The 7215-nt window shown below is 42.4% G+C and overlaps 1 pseudogene; it reads left to right on the plus strand.

The window, feature by feature from the left end:
• Positions 1 to 5556: 5556 nt before the first annotated feature.
• LOC138150940 (large ribosomal subunit protein eL6 pseudogene) lies at positions 5557 to 6414 on the plus strand (annotated as a pseudogene).
• Positions 6415 to 7215: the final 801 nt, after the last annotated feature.

A 7215-nucleotide genomic window follows, 5' to 3' on the forward strand; every position in this document is an offset into this window, starting at 1 on the left:
TTCTGCTGAAAGGCTGCGGCGCTGCCCCTTCTATAGGAAGTTGTAAAGGTCGTGTGGCTCTCTCCGCCTACTTTGGTTTTGCAATCTTTCAGAAAAAGAAATTCAAAGCTTGCACGCTGGAACCAGATGGAAGACGCTTGCCTCTCTCCTTTCCCCAGCCTTGCAGCTCATGCACACAATCCTGGTGTATCTAGTTCCTCATTTGTCTACTTGGTGCTAGCATCTGTCTGGTAGGCCACGTGTCCTGATTCTTGCCTTGGAAAACAGGGCCATGGCCGAGCAGAGGCTGAGCCCGCAGCATGGAACTGAGCAGAGAGGTTACGCTGCGGGTGGCGGAGCCAGCCGAGGCTGCAGAGAAGCGGGGAGGGGCAAAGGGAGAAGAGGGAGAGGAAGGAGGAGGAGGGGGAGAGGAGGGGGAGGAGAAAGAAAGAGGGTGAGGAGGAGGGGGAATGGGAATGAGGAAGGGGAGAGGAGGGAAAAATAAGAGAAGGAGGGAAAAGGAAGAGAAGGAGGGGCAGGGGGAGGGAGAGGGGAAAGAAGGGGAATGGGGAAAGGAAAGAAAGAGGGGGAGGACGGCTAGGAAAGAGGAGGAGGGTGAATGGGGAAGGGGAGAGGACAGGAGGGGAAGGAGGGGCAGAGAGGAAGGGAAGCGAAACAGGGTGAGAGGAGGGGAAGGGAAGAAAAGAGGGAAAAGGGGGATGAGAATAAGAAAAGAGGGGGAGGATACAGAGGAAGGAGGGGGGAAGAGGAGAAAAGGGAGAAAGGGGGGAAGGAAGGGGAGTCAGAAGCAAGAGAAGAGATTAGAGGTAAAGGGAGAAATGCAACTGAAAAAGCTAAAAAGTTTGGAGTGTGAAAGCCCTTCCAAAGTAGGGAGGAGAGAGCAGCCTGTCAATGAGCATTTATTAGGCACCCACTACTCTAGGTATAAGAGCTGGGAATATAAAGGAAGGTAAAAGAATAGTCTCTCAATCTAATTGGGCGAATGGGGGAGGGGGAGTCAAACACAACTGCAACCAATTATACACAAGCAAGATAGAGTTGGGGATGTGCACGTAGGGAAGGGGCTAGCATTAAAGGAAGGGCCTCCTTGGGACAGAGCCACTCATTAAAGCTCTCCATTAGAGCTGGAAGGGCAGGGAAGATGGCTCAGGTGCATCTGTTCCCATAAGCCTTTCCTGCGCTCCTCTTTCTCCTAACTCAAATCCTGCGGTGTTTATCTGGGGGCTAGTGCTAAGTGCCTGCTGTGTCTCAGGCCTTGTGCCAAGTGCTGGGGATAGAAAGGAGAAACAGCAACAACAAATGTCCCTACTCTCACAGAGCTGGGTCTAGTGAGAGAGAGGCGAAAGCAACTAAGAACCACATCGATGTCTGCTCCCATCACAGGCACTTGGGGTTGCGTGACTGTGGGCATCTCACTGAACTTGACTTTTCTTATCTGTAAAATATTACCTGCAGGAACGAACTCATCCGGCTGTTTAGAAGATCAGATGAGATCATTTGTCTAACTGTGAACCGCTGCTGAACCCAAAGGGCTGGTGCATCACTCCCACACCCTCATTCTAAGGGAACCCTATCCACTTTGGACCCATGCACATGACCAGTATTAAGTCTAATCTTAGGGCATCCTAGCCTCTAAGGAGAGGTGAGGATAGGCTACTTTTTTCTTCATTCTTCAGCTTTTTAAACTCCCATCACATTGCTGTGGGGGTAAATTAGTATATAATATAGATAGATCATACATGTTTATATATAATATTTATCATATATAAAGCTTGGGTTTTTACTGGAAATAGTTAGCCACAAGGGAAGATAGTCTAAGGCTAGGGGGTCACTCCTTTTTAAATAAGCCATCAACTCATCCTATTCCCTTGCTCAATAAAATCCTTCCTTGTAATTTCCAAGAGCCAAGCCCAGTACTGAGTCAGGCCCATGTGAACAGCATGAATCAGAAAAGGTCAGCTTTGGGTCAGCTATTCTATAATGTAAAGCACTTAAAAATGTTTTGAATTTATTTTTAATTTGTGGAATAAAACAAGCATTTCCCTAACATAGTAAAATTTTTTAGATGATTACACACAAAACTACAAATCTATTATGTACAATGATATATTCCTAATAAGCACTTTTCCCCTCATTTTATTTTATTTTGCAACTAACAATCACTTGTTTTCTCTCCCTCCAATCCCCCCCCCCACTTAAAAGGAAAACAAAACTTTTATAATATAAAACATCAAAATATAGTAAATTAGATGTAAATAAGTCAAGTAAAACGAATCCCCACATTGGCTATGTCCAAAAAACATGTCTCAACCTGAAACTATCACATCTCTGTCAGGAGATAGGCAGTAGGTTTTTTTTTTCATGAGTTTTCTGGAACTGCATGCAGTTGACCATTGCATTGATCATAGTACTTGAGGTTTTGTATTTTTTTTTTATTTTTTAAAATTAACAACAAAAAACAGTTTTTTCTTCCCATCCCTCCCCCCAAAATGAAAAGGAAAGGGGGAAAAAAACCTCTTATAACAAATATGTATAGTCATGCAAAATAAATTCTCACAGAGAATATGTCAAAAAATATATCTCAATCTGTATCCTGAGTCCATCATTTCTGGTAGGTAATGTTTCATCTGCACTTCTTCAGATAGCTAATCTCACTCATTCTATTCAGATTCTGATTAATTTCAGTTTCAGAGGTAAACATTATGTTACTGTCCTGAGAAATGTGCTCAGTTCTCAGTTCTTTTCCTGTTGTATTGTACTGAATTTATAGGTAGGACACAAAGCCAGGAAGGTGCTACAGAATCAGAATCAAAAATATTCCCATAAGGGGCGGCCAGGTGGCTCAGCAAGTAAGAGCACCGGCTCCAGTGTCGGGATGACCTGGATCAAATCCTGGGCTCAGATACTCAGCACCACACCCAGAAATAACGTGTAACCTTGAGCAAGTTACTTAACCCCAATTGCTTAATAAATAAAAAAAATATTCCCATAAACTGGGATGATGGGCCAAAGCCAATTTTATTCAACACACATGCATTAGATGCCTGCTGTGTGCAGAGCAATGGATTAGACATGCCCTAGGGCACAGCTCTAGACTTTATTTTCATCACCTGTCCTCCAAGCCTAATATGCTTTTCCTCTTTATCGCCACCTCCTGGCTTCCCTGGGTTCCTTCAAGTCCCAGCTAAAATAGCACCTGGGAAGAAGCCTTTTCTGATCTTCCTTAGTGCTAATAATGTCTTCCATCGATTGATTTGTCCTATATATCTTGTTTGTTTATACTTGTTTGCATGTTGTGTCTCCCATTTGGTTATAAGCTTCTGAAGAACAGAGACTGTCTTTTGCCTTCCTTTATAATTCCAGTGCTTAGCACAGTGCCTGGGATATAGTAGGTGATTAATAAATGCTTGTTGACTGACAGTGTTCTGTTTTATGCCCTCATGGAGGCTGTGATTTAGTTGGAGGGTCATTTTTAATTCTTTTTTTCTCTATCATTCCCCTTCCATACCTCCCTCCCTCTTACAAGTCAGCTATCAAATCCTGTTGAGTATCTAGTCCCTTTTCTCTATTTACATTGTTACCACTGGGTTTCAGGTCCTCATGTCTTCTCACCTGGACTATTATAATAACCTTCTAAGTGATTTCTCTGGTTTTTCCTATCTGTACTCTATCCAGTCCATCTTTCACAAAGCTTTCAAAATAATCTTTATGAAGTATAAGTCTGACCATGTCACTATCTAGCTCAAAAATGTGGCTTTCTATTGCCCATATTATAAAATATAAACTTTAACCTGACATTTCAGCTCCTTCAATATCATATCTTCTCAGAGTTACTCTCTTTCGTGGCTTCTACATTCAAAACTAGACTGTCAGACATTTCTCAGACCAATGTGTTATGACTGTACATTCAGTTAGGCCACCCATCCCTTATACCTGAAATGTATTTCCTCCTCATCTATCCTTCAGAGCTCCACACATGGGCCACCTCTTCCATGAAGCTTCCCTGATGCCCACATCTCAAAATTGTATCTCTCCCTCTTTACATTTTCCTAGTGCTTTTTCTGAATTTTGCATCTACTCCCATCACATCCTATCTTGTATCATACTTACATGTCTACATGTTGTGTTTCCTGTCCTCCCCCTCTCTTCCCCCCCCCAAAATGTGGGCTCCTCAAAGGCATGGACTCTTGTCATTGAGACACAGCATGGAGTAGTGAAAAGAATGCTGGGCTTGGATGAGCTGTCTTACATTCCAAATTTGTCACTCATACTTGCTGGCTATATAACAAAAGTCAAGTCACTTAATAGCTGGGGTTAAGATATGGAAAATAACTGGCCTTCTGAGGTTCAAAAAATGATAGTTATTAGCTCTCTTGTACATAAAATGTTTGTTGAAGTAAATTGGTTATACTGGTAAAGAGAATACAAAATCAAGCACAGCAAATTCATTTTTACAAGTATAAAGGAGAGTCTTCTTCATGGAAACAAAGAAAATTTCTAAGTTGGGGCAGAGAGAATAATCAGGGAAAAGAAAGAGGTATGATTGGCTCTTTAAGGATGGTAAGATTTCAATATATAGACAATGAGAAACAAATTAGAGGGCATTAACACTTGGCAAACCCATAATGGCTGCAAGCATGGGTTCTTAGATCTGCTTTACTAAGAAAGATAGTTGTTTAAGGGGTCAACAATATTTTTTAATTACATTCACTAGTTCAGGGGGGAAAGTCAGTACCCTGAACTTCAGAGAAAATACAAGCAGAGAAATAAAGACCAACAGACAGGGCTCTGACTGCCTGAGTCAAAGCAATACTGCTATACACTTTATATGCATCTCTGGATGGAGAGAGCCCTTGCATCTGAGCAGTCAGAGAGCTTGGAACATACAACCACTCAGAATCTTGACCAGGGAATCACAACATCCTTCTCATAAGCAAGCTCCCAAAGCAAAATACCAACTCAGAGTGATGAGGTATGGGCTCTGGGAGCCCCCTTGATGTCTCCTTGAGTCCTTGAGGTACAGGCTCTGGGAACCTCCCTTAGAGTCTTGATTAAATTGCTTCATTTGCATGAGGCATTTTCATGAGTCCATAAGCTTTACATTGTGGCTGAGCCCAAATCCTCTGTTACTAGACTTCCCACCCTTGAGTCTATCAAAGTGTCAATCCACCCTTGAACTGGCCTAGCCCACCATTGTTTGTGGTCTCCAGGTGGCCTCCAGTGACTTCCCACCCTTAATCACCCACTGACCTCATTAACTCCTCCTGAAGACCCTCCCCATGCTCCTCCTCTAGAGCACCCCTAGATTCCTCCCACAATCTTCTGTATATAAGACCCCATCCGGTCTTCATGTTTATGAGGGTGCCATAGAATGACTTAGCACAGACTTACTCTGTGTCTAATGCAAGCGAAATTTTAATAAACTTTACTTTCCTTTGGCTGAGATAAGACTTGAGTCAAATTCATTCAGCAGGACCCAGTGTGTTGGTATTTTAGGGTCTCCAGAGCAACCCTAATCCTCTTTATGGGTAACCTCTTCAAGAGTATATATACACTTCTTTCCCATCTCTCAAGATGGCGGACAAAAAGCCACCCAAGGAAAAGAAGGTCAAAAAGGAAAAAAAGGAGAACAAAAAGGAAGATGTAGCTGAAAAGGTCAAAAAGCCTCGAAAGCATTGCAGTTGGAACCCAGTCCTGGCCCAAGAGATTGGTAGATACTCCAGGTCTGCAATGTATTCCCAGAGAGCTGTGTACAAGCGGAAATACACTGCCCCAAAAACACAAATTGAAAGGAAGAAGAAAGAAAAAGTGCCTGCTACTATCTCAAAGCCTGTTTGTGGTGATAAGAATGGAGGAACTTGAGTGGTAAAGATTTGAAAAATGCCTAGGTATTACCCTACTGAGGATGTGCCTAGAAAGCTGCTAAGTCATAGCAAAAAGCCCTTTAGCCAGCATGTGAGGAGACTCCAAGCTAGCAACAAGCCAGGTACTGTTCTGATCATGCTCACTGGCTGACACAGGGGTAAGCAAGTGGTTTTCCTGAAGCAACTGGCTAGTGGCTTGCTACTGGTGACTGGACCTCTGACCATCAACCGTGTTCCTCTGAGAAGGACCCATCAGAAATTTGTCATTGCCACTTCTACCTGGGTTAACCTTTCAAGTGTGAAAATTCCAAATTATCTTACTGATGCTTACTTCCAGAAGAAGAGGCTCCGTAAACCTAGACACCAAGAAGGAGAGATTTTTGACACAGAAAAAGAGAAATATGAGATTACAGAGCAGCGCAAGGCTGATCAGAAAATAGTAGACTCTCAGATCCTACCCCAAATCAAGAAAATTCCTCAGCTCCGTGGCTACCTGCATTCTGTCTTCTCTCTCTCCAATGGAGTTTATCCTTACAAACTGGTGTTTTAAATGCCTTCCAGAGAACACTTATTAAAATATTTGCAATAGTTAAAAAAAAGAGTATATATACACTTCTCAGAATCAGAAATTAATTAGAAAATAGCAAATGATGTGAAAGCCTTCCTACAAGCAAGCCTCCCCTAAGCAAGCTTCCATGGGCTCCACTGAGGCCTATTAATATGAAAGGAAAATCTTACATCCCATTAACATTACTGAGGGTGTAGAGACGAGGAGTGGGGGGGAAGAAGGCATTCCAAGAGTAGGGAAGGTGAGATGCAATCCTACTGGATGAGACATGATAAAATCTGGGAATAGGCAAAATTAATCTGAGATCCTTGTAAAGGGTGGGAATACAAGAATTAAGTAGGTAGGGAGAAGAATATAATGAAAGCACTTTTAAAAACATATATAAATAATCTTGTTTGAAACAGCTTCATAACAGTAGAGTCTTGGACCTGGAATTGGAAAGATGGGAGTTGAAATCTGACCTCAGATACTTATAGCTGTGTGACTGTAGGTAAATCATTTAACTTCTGTCTGTCCCAGTTTCCTCATCTGTAAAATGGGGAATTATAATAGCACCTACCTCCCAGGAATAGTGTGAGGATCAAATGAGATAATATTTGCAAAGCACTTAGTGCATAGTAGGTGCTACTGTTGAGCACAACCCCACCTTCCATTCCCTTAATTGATCTGTAAGCAGGCATTTTAGCACAACCTCACCTTCCATTCCCTTAACTGATCTGTAAGCAAGCATTTTAGCATAACTCTACCCTTCCCTTCCCCTAATTGATCTGTAAACAGGAATTT

This window comes from Petaurus breviceps, unplaced genomic scaffold (assembly GCF_028583685.1).
Source record: "Petaurus breviceps papuanus isolate PSGF00001 unplaced genomic scaffold, PetGlider_PUasm1.0 90895, whole genome shotgun sequence".
Taxonomy (NCBI): Eukaryota; Metazoa; Chordata; class Mammalia; order Diprotodontia; family Petauridae; genus Petaurus; species Petaurus breviceps.